This window comes from Oncorhynchus mykiss, chromosome 8, assembly GCF_057628025.1.
Source record: "Oncorhynchus mykiss isolate SJ-2025 chromosome 8, ASM5762802v1, whole genome shotgun sequence".
Classification (NCBI taxonomy): Eukaryota; Metazoa; Chordata; class Actinopteri; order Salmoniformes; family Salmonidae; genus Oncorhynchus; species Oncorhynchus mykiss.
This window is the reverse complement of record NC_143029.1, coordinates 25261029-25283232: the sequence shown is the minus strand read 5'-3', so window position 1 is coordinate 25283232 and position 22204 is coordinate 25261029. Positions and strand designations below refer to the sequence as shown.

Sequence of the window (22204 nt, the reverse complement as noted above, 5' to 3'; positions counted from 1 at the left end):
GAGACAAGACACAACATGACAGTACATGACAGTACCCCCCCACTCACCGAGCGCCTCCTGGCGCACTCGAGGAGGAAACCTGGCGGCAACGGAGGAAATCCTCGATCAGCGCACGGTCCAGCACGTCCCGAGAGGGAACCCAACTCCTCTCCTCAGGACCGTACCCCTCCCAATCTTCGAGGTACTGGTGACCACGGCCCCGAGGACGCATGTCCAAAATTCTACGGACCCTGTAGATGGGTGCGCCCTCGACAAGGATGGGGGGGGGGGGGAAGACGAGCGGGGGCGCGAAGGACGGGCTTGATGTGGGAGACATGGAAGACCGGGTGGACGCGACGAAGGTATCGCGGAAGAAGAAGTCGAACTGCGACAGGATTAATGACCCGAGAAATACGGAACGGACCAATGAACCGCGGGGTCAACTTGCGAGAAGCCGTCTTAAGGGGAAGGTTCTGAGTGGAGAGCCAAACTCTCTGACCGCGACAATATCTAGGACTCTTAGTTCTACGCTTATTAGCAGCCCTCACAGTCTGCGTCCTATAACGGCAAAGTGCAGACCTGACCCTCTTCCAGGTGCGCTCGCAACGTTGGACAAAAGCCTGAGCGGAGGGGACGCTGGACTCGGCGAACTGAGATGAGAACAGCGGAGGCTGGTACCCGAGGCTACTCTGAAAAGGAGATAGCCCGGTCGCAGACGAAGGAAGCGAGTTGTGGGCGTATTCTGCCCAGGGGAGCTGTTCTGACCAAGACGCAGGGTTACGAAAAGAAAGACTGCGTAAGATGCGACCAATAGTCTGATTGGCCCGTTCTGCTTGACCGTTAGACTGGGGGTGAAAGCCGGAAGAGAGACTGACGGAAGCCCCAATCAAACGGCAAAACTCCCTCCAAAATTGAGACGTGAATTGCGGACCTCTGTCCGAAACGACGTCTGACGGAAGGCCATGAATTCTGAAAACATTCTCGATGATGATTTGTGCCGTCTCTTTAGCAGAAGGAAGCTTAGCAAGGGGAATGAAATGAGCCGCCTTAGAGAACCTATCGACAACCGTAAGAATAACAGTCTTCCCCGCTGACGAAGGCAGTCCGGTGACAAAATCTAAGGCGATGTGAGACCACGGTCGAGAGGGAATAGGAAGCGGCCTGAGACGGCCGGCAGGAGGAGAGTTACCGGACTTAGTCTGCGCGCAGACCGAACAAGCAGCCACGAAACGACGAGTGTCATGCTCCCGGGTGGGCCACCAAAAACGCTGGCGAATGGAAGCAAGCGTACCCCGAACGCCAGGGTGGCCGGCTAACTTGGCAGAGTGAGCCCACTGAAGAACGGCCAGACGAGTAGGAACGGGAACGAAAAGAAGGTTCCTAGGACAAGCGCGCGGCGACGGAGTGTGAGTGAGCGCTTGTTTTACCTGCCTCTCAATTCCCCAGACAGTCAACCCGACAACACGCCCCTCAGGGAGAATCCCCTCGGGGTCAGTGGAGGCTACTGAAGAACTGAAGAGACGAGACAAAGCATCAGGCTTGGTGTTCTTAGAGCCCGGACGATAAGAAATCACGAACTCGAAACGAGCGAAAAACAGCGCCCAACGCGCCTGACGCGCATTAAGTCGTTTGGCAGAACGGATGTACTCAAGGTTCCTATGGTCAGTCCAAACGACAAAAGGAACGGTCGCCCCCTCCAACCACTGTCGCCATTCGCCTAGGGCTAACCGGATGGCGAGCAGTTCGCGGTTACCCACATCATAGTTACGTTCCGACGGCGACAGGCGATGAGAAAAATACGCGCATGGATGGACCTTGTCGTCAGAGAGGGAGCGCTGAGAAAGGATGGCTCCCACGCCCACCTCTGACGCGTCAACCTCGACAACGAACTGTCTAGAGACGTCAGGTGTAACAAGGATAGGAGCGGATGTAAAACGATTCTTGAGGAGATCAAAAGCTCCCTGGGCGGAAACGGACCACTTAAAGCACGTCTTGACAGAAGTAAGGGCTGTGAGAGGAGCTGCCACCTGACCGAAATTACGGATGAAACGACGATAGAAGTTCGCGAAGCCGAGAAAGCGCTGCAGCTCGACGCGTGACTTAGGGACGGGCCAATCAATGACAGCTTGGACCTTAGCGGGATCCATCTTAATGCCTTCAGCGGAAATAACAGAACCGAGAAATGTGACGGAGGAGGCATGAAAAGTGCACTTCTCAGCCTTCACAAAAAGACAATTCTCTAAAAGGCACTGGAGGACACGTCGAACGTGCTGAACATGAATCTGGAGTGACGGTGAAAAAATCAGGATATCGTCAAGGTAAACGAAAACAAAGATGTTCAGCATGTCTCTCAGGACATCATTGACTAATGCCTGAAAGACAGCTGGAGCGTTAGCGAGGCCGAAAGGAAGAACCCGGTATTCAAAGTGCCCTAACGGAGTGTTAAACGCCGTCTTCCACTCGTCCCCCTCCCTGATGCGCACGAGATGGTAAGCGTTACGAAGGTCCAACTTAGTGAAAAACCTGGCTCCCTGCAGGATCTCGAAGGCTGAAGACATAAGAGGAAGCGGATAACGATTCTTCACTGTTATGTCATTCAGCCCTCGATAATCTATGCAGGGGCGTAGAGACCCGTCCTTCTTCTTGACAAAAAAAAACCCCGCTCCGGCGGGAGAGGAGGAGGGGACTATGGTACCGGCGTCAAGAGCTACAGACAAATAATCTTCGAGAGCCTTACGTTCGGGAGCCGACAGAGAGTATAGTCTACCCCGGGGGGGGGGGGTGGTTCCCGGAAGGAGATCAATACTACAATCATACGACCGGTGTGGAGGAAGAGAGGTGGCCCTGGACCGACTGAACACCGTGCGCAGATCGTGATATTCCTCCGGCACCCCTGTCAAATCACCAGGCTCCTCCTGTGAAGAAGAGACAGAGGAAACAGGAGGGATAGCAGACATTAAACATTTCACATGACAAGAGACGTTCCAGGAGAGGATAGAATTACTAGACCAATTAATGGAAGGATTATGACAAACTAGCCAGGGATGGCCCAAAACAACAGGTGTAAAAGGTGAACGAAAAATTAAAAAAGAAATGGTTTCACTATGATTACCAGAAACAGTGAGGGTTAAAGGTAGCGTCTCACGCTGAATCCTGGGGAGAGGACTACCATCCAGGGCGAACAAGGCCGTGGGCTCCTTTAACTGTCTGAGAGGAATGTCATGTTCCCGAGCCCAGGTCTCGTCCATAAAACAGCCCTCCGCCCCAGAGTCTATTAAGGCACTGCAGGAAGCTGACGAACCGGTCCAGCGTAGATGGACCGACAAGGTAGTGCAGGATCTTGAAGGAGAGACAGGAGTAGTAGCGCTCACCAGTAGCCCTCCGCTTACTGACGAGCTCTGGCCTTTTACTGGACATGAAGTGACAAAATGACCAGCGGAACCGCAATAGAGACAGAGGCGGTTGGTGATTCTCCGTTCCCTCTCCTTAGTCGAGATGCGGATACCTCCCAGCTGCATGGGCTCAGCACCCGAGCCGGCAGAGGAAGATGGTAGTGATGCGGAGAGGGGGGCGACGGAGAGCGCGAGCTCCTTTCCACGAGCTCGGTGACGAAGATCAACCCGTCGCTCAATGCGAATAGCGAGTTCAATCAAGGAATCCACGCTGGAAGGAACCTCCCGGGAGAGAATCTCATCCTTTACCTCTGCGCGGAGACCCTCCAGAAGACGAGCGAGCAAGGCCGGCTCGTTCCAGCCACTGGAGACAGCAAGAGTGCGAAACTCAATAGAGTAGTCTGTTATGGATCGATTGCCTTGACATAGGGAAGACAGGGCCCTGGAAGCCTCCTCCCCAAAAACAGATCGATCAAAAACCCGTATCATCTCCTCCTTAAAGTCCTGATACTGGTTAGTACACTCAGCCCTTGCCTCCCAGATTGCCGTGCCCCACTCACGAGCCCGTCCAATAAGGAGAGATATGACGTAGGCGACACGAGCAGTGCTCCTGGAGTAAGTGTTGGGCTGGAGAGAAAACACAATATCACACTGGGTGAGGAACGAGCGGCATTCAGTGGGCTCCCCAGAGTAACACGGCGGGTTATTGATTCTGGGCTCCGGAGATTCGAAAGCCCTGGAAGTGGCCGGTGGATCGAGGCGGAGATGGTGAACCTGTTCTGTGAGGTTGGAGACTTGGGTGGCCAGGGTCTCAACGGCATGTCGAGCAGCAGACACTTCCTGCTCGTGTCTGCCTAGCATCGCTCCCTGGATCCCGACGGCTGAGTGGAGAGGATCCGAAGTCGCTGGGTCCATTCTTGGTCGGATTCTTCTGTTACGGTGAGTGAATGAGGACCCAAAAGCGAACTAACTTAAACAGAGCTTCTTTAATAACCAAACATAGGTAGGCTCAGATAGACCGGCAGATTCGGACAGGACAGGACAAGGTTACAGCAAACATGACGATAGTCTGGCTCAGGCATGAAACACAACAAACAAGAATCCGACAAGGACAGGAACAGAAACAGAGAGAGATATAGGGACCTAATCAGAGGGAAAAAGGGAACAGGTGGGAAACGGGGTGAATGGGTAGTCAGAGGAGACAAGGAACAGCTGGGGAAAAGCGGGGGAGAAAAGGTAACCTAACAACGACCAGCAGAGGGAGACAGGGTGAAGGGAAAGGACAGAGACAAGACACAACATGACAGTACATGACAGCTGGAGCCCGTGCTACGGGTGGGTGCTGCTATGGTGACCAGTGAGCTGCAATAAGGTGGGGCTTTACCTAGCAAAGACTTATAGATGACCTGGAGCCAGTGGGTTTGGCGATGAATATGTAGCGAGGACCAGCCAACGAGAGCATACAGGTCGTAATGGTGGGTAGTATATGGGGCTTTGGTGACAAAATGGATGGCACTGTGATGGACTGCATTCAATTTGCTGAGCAGAGTGTTGGAGGCTATTTTGTAAATTACATCGTCGAAGTCAAGGATCGGCAGGATAGTCAGTTTTATGAGGGCATGTTTGGCAGCATGATTGAAGGAGCTTTGTTGCGAAATAGGAAGCCGATTCTAGATTTAACTTTGGATTTGAGATGCTTAACTTGAGTCTGGAAGGAGAGTTTAGAGTCTAGCCAAATGCCTAGGTATTTAAAGTTGTCCACATATTAAGTCAGAACTGTCCAGAGTAGTGATGCTGGGCGGGCGGGTGGGTGCGGGCAGCGATCGGTTGAAGAGCATGAATTTAGTTTTACTTGCGTTTAAGAGCAGTTGGAGGCAATGGAAGGAGTATTGAAGGTCGTTTGGAGGTTTGTTAACACAGTGTCCAAAGAAGGGCCAGATGTATACAGAATGGTGTCGTCTGCGTAGAGGAGGAAACCCACAGCAAGAGCAATATCATTGATGTATACAGAGAAGAGAGTCGGCCCGAGAATTGATACCTCTGGCACCCCCATAGAGACTGCCAGAGGTCGGGACAACAGGCCCTCCAATTTTACACACTGAACTCTATCTGAAGTAGTTAGCGAGCCAGGCAAGGCAGTCATTTGAGAAACCAAGGCTGTTGAGTCTGCCAATAAGAATACGATGATTGACAGATTCGAAAGCCTTGGCCAGGTCGATGAAGACGGCTGCACAGTACTTTTATCGATGGTAGTTATGATATCGTTTAGGACCTTGAGCGTGGCTAAGGTGCACCCGTGACCAGCTCGGAAACCGGATTGCATAGCAGAGAAGGTACGGTGGGATTCGAGATGGTTGATTATCTGTTTATTCACTTGGCTTTCGAATACTTTTGAAAGGCAGGGCAGGATGGATATAGGTCTGTAACCGGGGCCACTTTCCAATCTTTAGGAATCTCAGACGATACGAAAGATAGGTTGAACAGACTATCTTTCGTATCGGGGGGGGCGGGCTCGGGCCAGTAGCTGCGGGGGGGTGCAGAGCTGTTGGCCGGGGTTGGGGTAGCCAGGTGGAAAGCGTTGCCAGCTATAGAGAAATGCTTATTGAAATTCTCTATTATCATGGAGATATCGGTGGTGACAGTGTTTCCTAGCCTCAGTGCGGTGGACAGCTGAGAGAAGGTGCTCTTATTCTCCATGGACTTTACAGTGTCCCAAAACCTTTTGGAGTTAGTGCTGCAGGCTTTCCTAACGGACTGTGTATATTGGATCCTGACTTCCCTGAAAAGTTGCATGCTCATTTAAGGTAAGATGGTGAGGAAGGCACTTTTGAAGAACAACCAGGCATCCTCTACTGACGGGATGAGGTCAATATCCTTCCAGGATACCTAGGCCAGGTAGATTAGAAAGGCCTGCTCGCTGAAGTGTTTTAGGGAGCGTTTGACAGTGATAAGGGGCAATGACGCAGGCAATGAGGCAGTGATCGCTGAGATCCTGGTTGAAAACAGCTGAGGTGTATTTAGAGGGCAAGTTCGTCAGGATGATATCTATGAGGGTGCCCATGTTTACGAATTTGGGATGTTTGTTAGGTCCGTCAAGCGCAGCGGGGAATGTGTTCATGATTTTTTAATACTGAACTCCAACAAAACAACAATATACAAGACCGAACGTAAAGTTCTGCAGGGCTAGACAGCAACTATGCAAAAACAAGATCCCACAATCTAAGGTGGGAAAAAGGGCTGCCTAAGTATGATCCCCAATCAGAGACAACGATAGACAGCTGCCTCTGATTGGGAACCATGCCCGGCCAACAAAGAAATACAAAAACTAGAATGCCCACCCAAATCACACCCCGACTTAACCAAATAGAGAAATAAAAAGGCTCTCTAAGGTCAGGGCGTGACAGTACCCCCCCCCCCAAAGATGTGGACTCCGGCTGCAAAACTTGACTCTTTGGGGGAGGGTCCGGGTGGGCATCTAGCCTCGGTGGCGGCTCCGGTTCGCTCGCTGATCCCTCCGCTTCCGTGGAACCGGACCGTGGATCGTCGCCGGAGGAACCGGACCGTGGATCGTCGCGGACTCCGGACCGTAGATAGTCGTCGCGGGCTCCAGACTGTGGACCGTCGCTGGAGGCTCTGGACGTGGACCGTCGATGGAGGCTCCGCACCATGGACCATCGCTGGAGGCTCCGGACTGGGAACCCTCGCAGGCGGCTCTGCACTGGGAACCCCCTGTTGAACGCTCTAGGCTGCAGACTGTCACTGAAGGCTCCGGACCGCAGACCGTCGCTGGAGGCTCTGGACCGCAGACCATCGCTGGAGGTTCTGGACTGCCGACCGTCGCTGGAGGCTCTGGACCGCCGAACGTTGCTGGAGACTCCGGACCTTGGCTCATCGCTGGAGGCTTCGGGCCATGGATCATCACTGGAGGCTTCGGGCCATGGATCATCACTGGAGGCTTCGTGCCATTTGTGGTGGGATCTTCTGTTACGTCCATCGTTAGAGGAATGAGACCAAAGCGCAGCGTGGAAAGTGTTTATGATTTTTAACCTCTTAGAGCTCTAGGGGCGCTATTTCATTTTTGGATAAAAAACGTTCCCGTTTTAAGCGCGATATTTTGTCACGAAAAGATGCTCGACTATGCATATTCTTGACAGTTTTGGAAAGAAAACACTCTGAAGTTTCAGAATCTGCAAAGATTTTGTCTGTAAGTGCCCCAGAACTCATTCTACAGGCGAAACCAAGATGATGCATCACCCAGGAATTAGCAGAATTTCTGAAGCTCTGTTTTCCATTCTCTCCTTATATGGCTGTGATTGCGCAAGGAATGAGCCTACACTTTCTGTCGTTCGCCCAAGGTCTTAGCAGCATTGTGACGTATTTGTAGGCATATCATTGGAAGATTGGCCATAAGAGACTACATTTTCCAGAGGTCCGCCCGGTGTCCTTTGTCTAAATTTGTGCGTAATCTTCAGGTGCGGTCATTTTCTCCTGGGATTCAGGAGAGAAAGCATGTGTCCAAGAACGATGTATCAATGAAGAGATATGTGAAAAACACCTTGATGATTGATTCTAAACAACGTTTGCCATGTTTTCAGTCGATATTATGGAGTTAATTTGGAAAAAAGTTTGCGTTTTGAGGACTGAATTTATGGATTTTTTTTGGTAGCCAAATGTGATGTATAAAACGGAGCTATTTCTAATACACAAGGAATCTTTTTGGAAAAACTGAGCATCTGCTATCTAACTGAGAGTATCCTCATTGAAAACATCAGAAGTTCTTCAAAGGTAAATGATTTTATTTGAAGGCTTTTATGTTTTTGTTAATGTTGCGTGCTGGATGCTAACGCTAATGCTAACGCTAAATGCTAACGCGAAATGCTAACTCTAGCTAGCTACTTTTACACAAATGATTGTTTTCCTATGGTTGAGAAGCATATTTTGAAAATCTGAGATGACAGTGTTGTTTACAAAAGGCTAAGCTTGAGAGATGGCATATTTATTTCATTTCATTTGCGATTTTCATAAATAGTTAACGTTGTGTTATGCTAATGAGCTTGCTGATAGATTTACACAATCCTGGATACAGGGGTTTTTTCATAGCTAAACGTGACGCAGAAAACGGAGCGATTTGTCCTAAACAAATAATCTTTCAGGAAAAACTGAACATTTGCTATCTGAGAGTCTCCTCATTGAAAACATCTGAAGTTCTTCAAAGGTAAATGATTTTTTTGAATGCTTTTCTGTTTTTTTGTGTAAATGTTGCCAGCTGAATGCTAATGCTAAATGCTACGTTAGCCATCAATACTGTTACACAAATGCTTGTTTTGCAATGGTTGAGAAGCATATTTTGAAAATCTGAGATGACAGTGTTGTTAACAAAAGGCTAAGCTTGAGAGATGGCATATTTATTTCATTTCATTTGCGATTTTCATGAATAGTTAACGTTGCGTTATGGTAATGAGCTTGAGTCTGTATTCACGAACCCGGATCCGGGATGGGGAGATCAGAAAGGTTAATACTGAACTCCGACAAAACAACAAAATACAAAACCGAACGTAAAGTTCTGCAGGGCTAGACAGCAACTATGCAAAAACAAGATCCCACAATCTAAGGTGGGAAAAATGGCTGCCTAAGTATGATCCCCAATCAGAGACAACGATAGACAGCTGCCTCTGATTGGGAACAATACCCGGCCAACAAAGAAATAGAAAAACTAGAATGCCCACCCAAATCACACCCTGACCTAACCAATTAGAGAAATAAAAAGGCTCTCTAAGGTCAGGGCGTGACAATGATACATTGCAGATGATACAGGACATAACAGCCAATGCATGAATTAGCACAAGCATTCACCGCTGCAATGTAATGGATACAGAGCCTAAATATCCACATGCTCCCACAAATGCAATAACGGCAGACATGCCTTTATACAATACTGTGTGAAGACAATGAAGCAAAGAATATCAGCTAAAACCTGAATGTGCTAATATTGACTAGAGCAAGTATTCCCAAACGGGGATGTGCGTGCACCAGGGGTACGCCAAATAAAAACAGGATTCACATTAAAAAATAACAATTTTGAATGTTTTCTTCACATTTTCAAACAGTACATTTAGATTTTCCAGCACGGCTATACAGTTGGGTGAGGTTTTTTTCTCGCCTAAGTAGCCTCGTTTCACTGCCCCCCAAAAAATGTGCCATCTAGTGTTCAGCAAGATGACAACACATTATTAAAATACAGGTAGCCTAGTCAAATAATGAACATCCAATCACGTTAACCGTTACTCTCTCACAGGAATTTCACTAATGGTCCGTATGTAGCCAAACGTAGCTGCTGCTCATTCCATTTGCTCAAAAATATATTCATGGTTAATTAAAAAAAGAAAAGTCCGCATCCATGAAGACACATACCAGCTCTACTGGTAGTACTGCTACTACCAGCAGTACTACACCTGCACCTGTCGGCGACACAAGTTGTTCCGCTACCACAAGCACATCCAATGCTAGCATCAGTAATTCTACATTTGTTGTTAACCCAGCTAGCATGGACACTGAGAGTTGTGAATCTGATGCAGACAAAGAACTACTGCCCCCTTACACGGGAAAGCACCGAACAACAGACAGGGAAGTTGGACCATTGAAGAGGCGCAAATATGATAATCTACATTGATTTGGGGTTCACTTATAATGGGAGTAGTGCCTTTCCTCAGCCACTGTCATATGTGCAAAAGTACTATCTCACAACTCAACTATCTCTTCACTCTTACGCAGATATTTAGAAAAAAATAAGCCACAGGAGTTTTTTGAGCGAGAATTAAGATTACTTTTGAGTAGTAAGACATGTATAAAAGCAACAGATACCATTAATAGGAAGGTGCTAGAAGCGTCTTACATGGTGAGCTACCGAGTGACCAGGACAGGCAAGCCCCATACTATTGTGTAGGACTTCCTGCTACCGCAGAAGCATACAAGCCAGTGAATGAGTCAACAGACATGGAGGGCCTGGCACAGCTCCTGGTATATGCCCGTTATGTTTATTGGGGGTCAATTGAGGAAGACATCCTATTCTGCAAACCACTGGAAACCAGGACAGCAGGAGAGGATATTTTTAGAGTACTGGAAAACCTGCTCCAGAACGCTCAGGACCTCAGACTGGGGTGAAGGTTCATCTTCCAACAGGACAATGACCCTAATCACAAAGCCAAGACAACACAGGAGTGGCTTTGAGACAATTCTCTGAAGGTGCTTGAGTGGCCAGGCCAGAGCCCGGACTTGAACCCGATCTAACTTCTCTGGAGAGACCTGAAAATAGCTGTGCTGCAACACTCCTCATCCAACCTGACAGAGCTTGAGAGGATCTGCAGATAGCAAAGATAGATAAACTCCCCAAATACATGTGTGCCAAGCTTGTAGCGTCATACCCAAGAAGATTTGACGCTGTAATCGCTGCCAAAGGTGCTTCAACAAAGTACTGAGTAAATGAATACTTATGTAAATGTGATATTTCCGTGGGGCGTTTTCTTCTAAAAACCTGTTTTTGCTTTGTCATTAGTAGATTGATGAGGTATTCACCCCCCTGAAACAGTACACGTTAGAAACACATTTGGCAGTGATTACAGCTGTGTGTCTTTTTGGGTAAATCTATAAGAGCTTTGCACACCTGGAATGTACAATATTTGCACCATATTCTGTTGAAATTCTTCCAGCTCTGTTAAATTAGTTGTTGATCATTGCTAGACAGCCATTTTCAGGTCTTGCCATAGATTTTCAAGCAGATGTAAGTCAAAACTGTAACTAGGCAACTCAGTAACATTCAATGTCATCTTGGTAAGCAACTCCAGTGTAGATTTAGCCTTGTGTTTTAAGTTATTGTCCTGCTGAAAGGTGAATTTGTCTCCCAGTGTCTGTTGGAAAGCAGACTAAACCAGGTTTTCCTCTAGGATTTGCCTGTGCTTAGCTCTGTTCCATTTCTTTTTATCCAAAGAAATCTCCCTAGTCCTTGCTGATGACAAGCATACCCATAACATGATGCAGCCACCGCCATGATGGAAAATATAAAGAGTGGTACTCAGGGATGTGTTGTGTTGGATTTGCCCCAAACATAACGCTTCGTATTTAGGACAAGTTCATTTCTTTGCCACATTTTTTGCAGATTTACTTTAGTCCCTTATTGCAAACAGGAAGCATGTTTTGATTTGTATTCTGTACAGGCTTCCTTCTTGTAACTTATGTAGGTTAGTATTAGTATTGTGGAATAGCTACAATGTTGTTGATCCATCCTCAGTCTTCTCCTATCACAGCCATTAATTAAACTGTGTAACTGTTTGAAAATCATTAGTGACCTAATGGTGAAATCCGTGAGCGGTTTCCTTCCTCTCCGGCAACTGAGTTAGGAAAAATGCCTGTATCTTATTAACTTCATCATGCTCAAAGGGATATTCAATGTCTACTTTAAAAAAATATATACCTAACTATCAATAGGTGCCCTTCTTTGCAAGGCATAGGAAAACCTCCCTGGTCTTTGTGGCTGAATCTGTGTTTGAAATCCACAGCTCGACTGAGGGACCAGATAATACAGATAATTGTATGTGTGGGGTACAGAGATGAGGTAGTCATAAAAAAATCCTGGTAACCTTTACTGCAGTGTGCTAAATCAGGGTCACACAGAGTGTTTCTTGGTACACTCTAAAAAAATTCAACAAGGGTTCTTCTAAGATCCTCAAAGTTCTTTTGGAGAACCTTAATACCTCTTTGGGCTGCAATCCCGTTAACGGGATGATATGACAACAGCCAGTGAAAGTGCAGGGTGCCAAATTCAAAACAACAGAAATCTCATAATTAAAATTCCTCAAACATACATGTATCTTATACCGTTTTAAAGGTATTCTGGTTGTTAATCCCACCACAGTGTCCGATTTCAAATAGGATTTACGGCGAAAGCACCACAAACGATTATGTTAGGTCAGCACCTAGTCACAGAAAAACACAGCCATTTTTCCAGCCAAAGAGAGGAGTCACAAAACACACAAATAGAGATAAAATGAATCACTAACCTTTGATGATCTTCATCAGATGACACTCATAGGACTTCATGTTACACAATACATGTATGTTTTGTTTGATAAAGTTCATATTTCTATAAAGAAATCTGAGTTTACATTGACGCGTTACATTCACTAGTTCCAAAAACATCCAGTGATTTTGCATAGCCACATCGATTCAACAGAAATACTCATCATAAATGTAGATGATAATACAAGTTATACACATGGAATTATAGATATACCTGTCCTAAATGCAACCGCTGTGTCAGATTCCAAAAAAACTTTACGGTAAAAGCAAACCATGCAATAATCTGAGATGGCGCTCAGAACAATCAAGTCAAAATAGCCGCCATAAATTACATGCTAAATATTCCCTTACCTTTGATCTTCATCAGAATGCACTCCAAGGAATCCCAGGTCCACAAGAAATGCTTGTTTTGTTCGATAATGTCCGTTATTTATGTCCAATTAGCTACTTTTGTTAGCGCTTTTGGTATACATATCCAAACGCTCGTTCTGGTCAGCGTTACGTCGGACAAAAACTTCAAAAAGTTATATTACAGGTCGAAGAAACATTTCAAACTAAGTACAGGATCAATCATTAGGATGTTTTTAACATTAATCTTCAATAAAGTTCCAACCGGAGTATTCCTTTGTGTCTTCAGGAGCCATGGAACGCAGGTCGCTGTCATGTGCAATGCGCATGTTTTATAATGACCTCATATTTGGATTTTGAAATTCTGCATTGCCACTAAAATCATAATAAACATTGAGAACAAAACATTGTGTATTGTTGTTATTGTTATGCATATCATTATCATTAATAGTAGTTCAAAATGAACCCCACAAGGTCTTCAAAGGGTTATTCCAGGATCCATTAAAAGGGGTATTTTGAAGAACCTTTTTAAAGGGTTCTTCTAAGAACTTATAGGGGTTCCCCCTGTCACGCCCTGATCTGTTTCACCTGTTCCTGTGATTGTCTCCATCCCCCCCAGGTGTTGCTTATTTTCCCCAATGTATTTATCCCTGTGTTTCCTGTCTCTCTGTGCCAGTTCGTCTTGTATGTTAGTCAAGTCAAACAGTGTGTTTTTCCCGTACTCCTTTTGCTATTCTCCTTTGATAGTCTTCCTGGTTTTGACCCCTGCCTGACTCTGGACTACTTTCCAGCCTGCCTGATCATCCTGCCTGCCCTGACCTTTATTCTGCCTGCCCTTCGGTACCTTTTGGATTCTGAACTGGTTTTGACCTTTTTGCCTGTCCACAACCATTCTCTTGTCTTACCCTATTGGATTAATACATATTGTAAGACCTCATCCATCTGCCTCCTATGTCTGCATCTGTGTCTTGCCTTGTGCCATGATACCCCCACCGTTTCAACTTGAAGAACCCCTAAAGAATACTCCAGGAACCTTTTCTTTTTAGAGTGTAGTCTGAAACAAATCTATTTTGAAACAAAAGTATTCACCTCACACACATGGTTATGGGCTTACAAAAATGACACCTGTACCATGTCAGATATAGAGCTGAAATGTATTCCATTTTGAGTTTGCGTCCCAATATTACAATAATATCACAGAAGACTGAAATATAACAAAACCGTTTGACACAGAAACACAGGATTTTCAGCAGTTTAAAAAAATATATGTTTCTTAATTATATTATTAACATCCACCCATGAGGCCACTAGGTCATCTGACTGCAGGAAAGGGCTACACACTATTATTGCACACAGAGTGAGTCCATGCAACTTATTATGTGGCTTCTTAAGCACATTGTTACTCATTAACTTATTTAGGCTTGACATAACAAAGGAGTTGAATACTTATTGACTAAAGACATTTCAGTTTCTCATTTGTAAAAATGTCTAAACGTAATTCCACTTTGACATTATGGGCTATTGTGTGTAAATTTCTCAATTTAATCAATTTAAAATTCAGGCTGTAACACAACAAAATGTGGAAAAAGTCCAGGCGTGTGAACACTTTCCGAAGGCACTGTAATTGTGTGTGTGGGGTCCAGAGATGGGGGTAGTCATTCAAAAATCATGTTCACCATTATTGATGAACACCGAATGAGTCCATGCAAGTTATTAAGTGATTTGTTAACCACATTTTGACTCCTGAACCTATTTAGGCTTGCCATAACAAAGGCGTTGAATCATTTTTGACTCAAGACATTTCACCTTTTCCTTTTGTATTCATTTCTACAATTCCACTTTGACATTATGGGGTATTGTGTGTAGGCCAGTGACACACATTCTCAATTTAATCCATTTTAAATTCAGGCTGTAACACAACAAAAAGTGTAAAAAGTAAAGGGGATATGAAGACTTTCTGAAGGCACTGTACTTCATGACTAGAATGAAGCGATCACTACAATTAGCATACAATACTACTAGAACGCAAAGACGGACTGACAGGGAGGAACTACATATGTAAAATGCATGACATATGATTAGAACATGGATAATAAATCAGCCTTAACCTACTGCTGCATGTAAGGATGATGACCTGCAGACAAATGTCCTGAAGCAGTATGCACTAATAAGACAGCAGATACTCTGACTTGCTCAGAGCAGAAAGCACCAGATTTGTATCTATACAAGCACACTAATCCAGACCAGTCTGCAAATTAAGTTAAATATGTTTCTAGCTTAAACCTTGTAAAGGAATAAGGTTCCAAAGAATAGTCAGATCATTTGTACAACATTTAAAGTGTGACTGCTGCACTGATGGTGTGCCTTGCAGCGGTCTCCGGAGCTGCTCGACAAACAGTGATAGCTACTATCGATATTGATGCTGCACTAAACAAATGAACAGCCGCATAGAGACAGAAATACTGTCGAATCACTGTGCTAAGCAACATCTCCTGCTCATGATCAGAAAACATTGCTACTCACTCACTGTCTATCGACACATAGGCCTGTATAGCTAGCTTAGCATAGGCTACTTCCTCCTCGTATGGTCAAGAGATTATTCTCCATGATGGAGTGAGCGCACAGACTCTGCCCGAAAGCTGGCATTGGGAACAAACAAAGTATACTCCGACACTAATTCTACTTAGCTAGTTGTAGCCGGCTATTGCCTGACAACAGTAGAGCAGCAACATGGCTCAATATATAGCTAGAGGATATATCTCCAGGAGTGATTAGTAAAATGTTTGTCTTAATCTGATGTTGGCTATTTTGAGTACTGTCTGTCTTCTCAGTAGCCTACTTGGTGTGTGATTTTCTGACTGCTCATAACTTGCAACTGATTGTTGACACATCAACCAGTATTAAGGGGCAGAGAAATTTGTGACTGTTGTTGTTTGGCAATCAGTAGCTGTATTGGAAGGGAGTGGTTTCTTCTCTACTAGGCAATCAGCAATTAGTACCAGGAGGTGTGCCCTTCAGCTCTGCTAGGCAATTAGCAATTCATGTTAGTACTTCAGCATCCCCTGTTTTCTCAATGGCAGCTGTAAGCGGCGGTCTCGTCGCCAAAACAAAGACGGTTCTGCCGAGTTGTTCTAGGAAGGAAATGGAGAAGGCGGCACTCTCTCACTTGAGTATTTTACCTAGTTATTTTCAGATTCTCATTTTGTTCTTTTGTATTTTTGTTAACTACAGTATGTGTGTGTTTTCTATACCTGTTAGCTCCTCTTTTTGTAGGAAATGAATGTGGACTACGAGACAAGGAAGACCGAGCACACCCCCATTCTCATCAACGGGGCTGTAGTGGAGCAGGTTGAGAGCTTCAAGTTCCTTGGTGTCCACATCAACAACAAACTAACATGGTCCAAGCACACCAAGACAGTCGTGAAGAGGGCACAACAAAACCTAATCCCCTCAGGAGACTGAAAAGATTTGGCATGGGTCCTCGGATCCTCAAAGTCCTACAGCTGCACCATGGTTGCATGGTGCCTTGCTCGGCCTCTGACTGCAAGGCACTACAGAGGGAATTGTGTGTACATCACTGGGGCCAAGCTTCCTGCCATCGAGGACCTCTATACCAGGCTGTCAGAGGAAGGCCCACAAAATTGTCAGACTCCAGCCACCCTAGTCACAGACTGTTCTCTCTGCTAAGGCAGGGCAAGCGGTACCGGAGCACAAAGTCCAGGTCCTAGATGCTTCTAAACAGCTTCTACCCCCAAGCCATAAGACTCCTGAACACCTAATCAAATGGCTACCCAGACTCTTTGCATTACATTTTTTTTTTTTACTCTTGCTCCTTTATTTATTATAGTTTTTTTTTAACTGCGTTGTTGGTCAAGGGCTTGTAAGCATTGATGTATTTGGTGCCTGTGACAAATACAATTTGATTTACAGATGCTCAAACCCTTCTATTTTAGTGTACCCTGCGCACACAACCCATGTGGAATTCCTGGTCTTCGATCTGTGGTCAAGAATGGCGAGTTCATCTCAGCCTATGCTTGACTTTTTGGCCGTGACGGAGACAAGGATCACCCCAGAAAAACACTGCCACTCTCCATCGGAATACATGTTCTCTGATTGTCCGAGCATCTGGTCATCACGGTGGTGGCACAGGGCTACTCACATCTCCAAAGTGGAGATTTTCTCACTCACTCACCTGTCAATCTCCTCATTTGAATGTCATGATGTCACTTGTGCTGTTGGAGTTCCTTAATGAGCTTGACACCTTGATAAGCACATTTCCTGACGAAGGCTCTTCATACTGGGCAATGTCTTCCTCCCAACGTCTGCCTTTCATAAATCTTCATTCTTTGCCCCTTTTTAGACCTCACCCTTTCCCAGTCCCCTCCTACTCACAACGCAGGCAATAGGTTTGACCTCATCTTTACTAGAGGCTGTTCGCCTACTAATCTCACTGCCCCCCCCCCCCCCCCCCCTCCCCTCCAGGTCTCTGATCACTAATTTCTTTATTCTTCTCTCCATCTCTCCAACAACCCTACCCACTCAGCCCCTACCCAGATGGTCATGAGCCTTTGCAAACTTTGCATTTCCTCTCCCACTATTCTCTCCTATGCTATCAACTCCCCCTTCTGCTAAATACTTCTCTCTCCTGTCTACTGATTCTGCCTCTTCGACCCTACTCTCCTCCCTTTTCGCATCTTATGACTCGCACTGTCCCCTTTCCTCCCAACCGGCTCAGCCCTCCCCTCCTGCTCCGTGGTTGAGTGATTTTATTGCGAGCTTACAAAACAGGGCTGTGGGCAGCTGAGCAAAAATACAGAACTAAACATCCGGAGGATCTCTTCTCCTTTAACTCCCCCCTCTGTACCGTATCTTCCTCTGTATCTGCTGCTAAAACAACTTTCTACAGTGCCTTGCAAAAGTTTTCATCCCCCTTGGCGTTTTTCCTATTTTGTTGCATTACAACCTGTAATTGAAATTGATTTTTATTTGGATTTGGGAAAAAAAAAGGAAAAGTGGTGTGTGCATATTCACCCCTTTGCTAAGAAGTCCCTAAATAAGATCACACAGGTGGACTTGATTATAGTGTCACATGATCTGTGTGTGTGTCTGTGTGTGTATGTATGTATGTATGTATGTATATATATATATATATATATATATATATATATATATATATATATATATATATATGTGTATATATATATATATATATATATATATATATATATATATATATGTGTGTATATATATATATATATATATGTGTGTGTGTGTGTGTGTATATATACCTGTTCTGAAAGGCCTCAGAGTCTGCAACACCATTAAGCAAGGGGCACCACCAAGCAAGCGGCACCATGAAGACCAAGGAGCTCTCCAAACAGGTCAGGGACAAAGTTGTGGAGAAGTACAGATCAGGGTTGGGTTATAAAAAAATATATAAAACTTTGAACATCCAACAGAGCACCATTAAACCATTATTTAAAAAATGGAAAGAATATGGCACCACAACAAACCTGCCAAGAGAGGGCCACCCACCAAAACTCACAGACCAGGCAAGGAGGTCATTAATCAGAGAGGCAACAAAGAGGCCAAAGATAACCCTGAAGGAGCTGCAAAGCTCCACAGCGGAGATTGGAGTATCTGTCATAGGAGCCGTACAATCCACAGAGCGGGGATTTACAGAAGAGTGTAAATAAATAGGCAAACAAGTTTTGTGTTTGCCTACAGGCATGTGGAAGACTCCCCAAACATATGGAAGAAGGTACTCTGGTCAGATGAGAATAAAATTAGCTTTTTGGCCATCAAGAAAAACGCTATGTCTGGCGCAAACACAACACCTCTCATCACCCCGAGAACACCATCCCCACAGTGAAGCATGCTGTGGGGATGTTTTTCATTGGCAGGGACTGGGAAACTGGTCAGAATTGAAGAAATTATGGATGGCCCTAAGCATACTCTAAGCATACTGCTAAAGCAACACTCTAGTGGTTTAAGGGGAAACATTTAAATGTATTGGAATGGCCTAGTTAAAGCCCAGACCTCAATCCAATTGAGAATCTGTAGAATGACTTAAAGATTGCTGTACATCAGCGGAACACATCCAACTTGAAGGAGCTAGAGCAGTTTTGCCTTGAAGAATGGGCAACAATCCCAGTGGCTAGATGTGCCAAGCTTATAGAATCATAACCCAAGAGACTTGCAGCTGTAGTTGCTGCAAAAGGGGGCTCTACAAAGTATTGACTTTCTGGGGGTGAATAGTTATTCACGCTCAAGTTTTCCGTTTTTTTTGTTTTATTTCTTGTTTGTTTCACAATAAGCAATATTTTGCATCTTCAAAGTGGTAGGCATGTTGTGTAAATCAAATGCTACAAACCCCTCAAAAAAATCTATTTTAATTCCAGGTTGTAAGGCAACACAATTGGAAAAATGCCAAGGGCAGTGAGTACTTTGGCAAGCCACTGTATCACTCTTACAGCCCTAGGAAACAATTTTCCACCTCTTTAATCCTCCACCCCCTCACCCTCCCTCCTCCCTCTCTGTGGACAACTTTGTCAACCACTTTGAAAAGAAGGTTGATGACATTCGCTCCTCATTCAGCCTTTTTGAGTCTTTTGTTCCCACTCACACACAACTACCCTACGCCTTGACCTCTTTCTCCTCTCTTTCCAGATGACATCCTGCGGCTAGTGAGGTCCAGCCACGCAACAACCTGCCCACTCGACCCCATCCCCTCCTCCCTCCTCCAGACCATCTCTGTAGACTTTTTCCCATTCCTCACTTCCCTTATCAACTCATGCCTGACCACAGGCGGAATCCCCTCTGACTTCAAAATGGCCAGAGACTCTCTTCTCCACAAGAAACACTCGACCTCTCTGACGCTCAACTATTTTTGACACCCAGTGTCATCTCTGCCTGCCCGCTTGGTTGTCAGCCCACCACCTCAAGCTCAACCTTGACAAGATAGAGATGCTCTTCCTCTGGGGGAAGGCCTGCCTTCTCCAAGACCTCCCCATCATGATTGACAACTCCATGGTGTCACCCTCCCAGAGTGCAAAGAACCTTGGTGTGTTCTTTGCAAACATCAAAGCAGTGACTCGCTCCTGCAGGCACATGCTCCACAAAAATATGTTGTATTGTCACATACAGCAGATACGTGCAATGAAATGTGTTGTTTTACAGGGTCACCCATAGTAGTACAGCGCCCCTGGAGCAAAGTAGGATTACCTCACACAGGAAGCGGCGCAGGTCCTAATCCAGGCACTTGTAATCTCCCGTCTAGACTACTGTAATCTGCTATTGGCTGGGCTCCCTGCTTGTGCCATCAAACCCCTGCAACTTATCCAGAAGTTCTCCCATGTCACCCCGAACACTCTACTGGCTTCCAGTCAAAGCTCACATCCACTACAAGACCATGGTACTTTCCTACAGAACAGCAAGAGGAACCGCCCCTCCCTACCTTCAGGCTCAAACTCTACATCGCAACTCGGGTACTGCATTCTGCCACCTCTTGTGTCTTGGTCCTCCCACTGCCCTCCCACAGGACAGCTCCTGCTCAGCCTAGTCAAAGCTCTTCTCTGTCCTGGCACCCCAATGGTGGAAAGAGCTTCCCCCTGAAGCTAGGTCAGTCCTTGCTCATCTCTCAAAAACATCTGAAACTCTACCTCTTCTTTAATAATCCCACAGCACCACCCCCCACCCCCCACGTATAAGAGCGTCTGCAAAATGACTAAAATGTCACATGTAATGCTTGACGCTCGCAAACAATGACATCCCCACAGCAGCCAAACATTGTAACATGAGCATATTAAACGACGCGGGCGAGGTTCAAACACAGCTAGCAAGCATTCGCAAAGAACATTTCATATCAGAAAACATCAGCATAGCGAGTACAGGTAGTTACAGCAGCGGCAAAATAAGCAAATGCCTACTAGCGGCAGGGTGTGTGAGCAGAACCAGTCATCTTAAATAGACCGCCAAACAAGGTAGGTACTAGAAACTAGCATTTAATTGTTGCAACCTCAGTTGATACGTCAGCTGAGGTGGGCACTCAGGTTACCATTGTCAACTGGCTTCACTCTATTTGTCAACCATGTCTTTCTACAGCTATCCCCTTTCGGGGACCGGTTTTCCCATTTAGCTTGCCACACAATTTAGAATTACAACGGCTGATTCAATTTGCAACCTCCACACATCAACCCAATTGAATTAACTTGTTTATCTCACTTTCTGAGTTTTGAGTCGCCTCCCCAACCCTGTCAGCTGTCCCTGGCCTGATACATCATGATGTGTGTGGGAATGTAAGAGTGGGTTGTGAAGTCTCAGACAACCGATATTACAACATAGACCATGGGCTGTTGTCTGCAGCCCAATTCTATTTACAGTAGAGGGGGCCTCTATGCAATGTTGCATCACATACTGTTTGTACTATAATTTCAAACCTTTATCACACTGTTTTGATGTCAAACGTTTCCTCAATTGAATTGACAGATTTCTTTGACTTAATTTCGTAATAGCGTTGTATTTCCCATCCCTTCAACAACGATTTCCCAATGCATGTTTACATTTATGGGAGGTAATTGAAGGAAGACAGCCAGCTTGCTATGCGGGAGACGCATAAAGAAGCAAACTAACCATGAGTCTTGCGACCATAAAAAGGTGGGGCCTGTGGTTTGGATTGTGCTGGTAAGGTGAGTGAGTGTCATCAGACAGCTTCTGGCTCCAGACTAGTGGGCTTTTCCAACTGTCCATTCAAACACCATCTGATGGTTCACTCTATCAGCACTGTGAGATCATGGCGAACCAGGATTCAGACATTTTTGGAGCTAATTGATGACATTTATTCTTTCTTCTATATGTTGTGTGTCACTGACCATAATTGATTTGTTTTGAAGAGTAATTTTCTATACCAATACAGGTGATCCAAAAATACTTTGATGTACAATATAATTCATTGATTTAGAGCTGTAGAAAGCTAGTTACATAATAGCCTATTTTCACCGCATACTATAGGCCTGCCATAACTATACCCCCTACCTTATGTTGTTGCTGCTACAATGGAAAGCCAGCCATGTGAAAGGTAAGACAGGTTAGCATTTGCGACAGAACTGTGCCATGGTGGAAGTCCTGCCTAGATGCTCAGGTCTGCCTCAGCAGCCTGTCTGACTGGCTCTGGAATGTGGAGGTGTAACGATGACTTCTATGGAAGCTTACTCAGCTGTAACAATCTGATGAGGGATTCCTTATTCCTTCTCAGGTGGTGATGGGAGTTTACTGTCACTTTGCAAGTAAAAAGGATGCTTTAACCTACTTTCCCTCTTTGAAGCAGCACTTCTCTACACAAAAATGGCTGGAGCAGAAAATAGCTGCATTTTCTGAACTTATGAATCATTTTGCAGTTGGTATTAAGGCTTGAA

The 22204-nt window shown here is 45.5% G+C and overlaps 1 long non-coding RNA gene across 2 annotated transcripts; it reads left to right on the top strand.

Annotated features, from left to right (window-relative positions):
• Positions 1–7420: 7420 nt before the first annotated feature.
• LOC149981467 (uncharacterized) lies at positions 7421–21719 on the top strand. 2 transcript variants are annotated; one of them, XR_016497697.1, is made up of 3 exons: positions 7421–8156; positions 8525–8586; positions 19461–21719. It is a non-coding gene; the product is annotated as an uncharacterized LOC149981467 (long non-coding RNA). The 2 variants fall into 2 exon arrangements; XR_016497696.1 differs by lacking the exon at positions 19461–21719 and adding an exon at positions 13081–17905.
• The last annotated feature ends 485 nt before the right edge of the window (positions 21720–22204 follow it).